This window comes from Saccopteryx leptura, chromosome 2 (assembly GCF_036850995.1).
Source record: "Saccopteryx leptura isolate mSacLep1 chromosome 2, mSacLep1_pri_phased_curated, whole genome shotgun sequence".
Lineage (NCBI taxonomy): Eukaryota > Metazoa > Chordata > Mammalia > Chiroptera > Emballonuridae > Saccopteryx > Saccopteryx leptura.
The window spans coordinates 330,800,070-330,801,346 of NC_089504.1; positions in this window are offsets into that span (position 1 = coordinate 330,800,070).

A 1,277-nucleotide genomic window follows, 5' to 3' on the forward strand; every position below is an offset into this window, starting at 1 on the left:
CAAAACAAAACACTGCGTGTACATTCTGTGCATCTGGGTGTGTGTGCTTTCTCACCAGCTAGAGACGCTAGCTTTCCTGGAAGGGTCTGAGCAGGACAGTGGTGAGAGGAGCTCTGGGGGAAGGGAGGGAGAGGGAGGGGGCTCAGGTTCCTGAAGGGGTCTCTGCTTGGAAGGACAGGGTGTTTGTTTGGGAGCCAGTGGGCTGCCCGTGAGGCATCCTGCCTGTTTCACAGGGGCCCAAGGGTGCTGGGCTCTGGTTCTTGGGAACTGTCTCCTCCCCCTGGAGCGGAAGTCCCAGGGGAGCCTTACAGGAATCCCTGTGACATGGGCCCAATGTCCTCCCTGTCCCCCTTAGCTTTGGGCACTGGCATGAGGTTTGGTTTGGTTTTTGTGTTTGGCCCTGCAGCCAGCTCCCTGCACTTACTAGGGCCCTCCATGGCCATTGGTGAAGTGTCATCATTGGGGTCAGACAGCCTTGAGCTTGAATTTAGACCTTGCCATTTAATAGCCGTGTGACCTCAGCAAGTCATTGGAGGAGTTTCAGTTTCCTTATCGATTGAATGCGGATAATAGCACCTCCTCAGAGTTCTTGTGAGGTTAAATGAAGTTCTTGTGCCAGACATCTGACAAAGTACTTGGCACAGAGTAAGTACTCAGCAAGTGAGACCTTAAAAAGAAAAACAAAGAACTTCCTGCCTCTGGGACTGCCTGAAACCAGCCTTAGCGGCCACGGACTCGGCACATTCTGCGTGGTGTTTGCCCATCAGTGGAGCTCCCAGCTGGATGAAACTGGAGACCAAACAGAAGGAGACCAAGCCAAAGGTTGCCTGGCAGGGTGATCAGTTTTTCCATCTGAGAAATGGAATCCAAAACTGCTCCTGCTGGCTCCTGGCCACCCTGTGAAGGTCCCACGAGGGCTGCTCCAAGCCCTCTGCAGAAGGGGTACTGGCAGCTAGGCGGAAGTTCCCCAAACACCAAAACCGATAAGTGGGTTCTTATTCCCACTTCCTGCCCACCACTGAAGTTTCTCAATTTGGGACTCCACCATCTCTCACTTCCTCACTGCTCTCCTGGCCTCGGTCCCCATCCACCCTCTCACCAGCTGCCAGGGTGATCCTGTGCTCACCTGAAATGCCCACCCCTCTCAGAAGCCATCTGTGCTTCCTACAGTGCTCAGCCTGGCATTTGAGGCCCCTGCCGTCAGCTCCACTGGTCTCTGGGTGCTCTCCTGACCCACGCCCCGCCCACCCACACCCCGTTCACTCCTCATGCCCCAT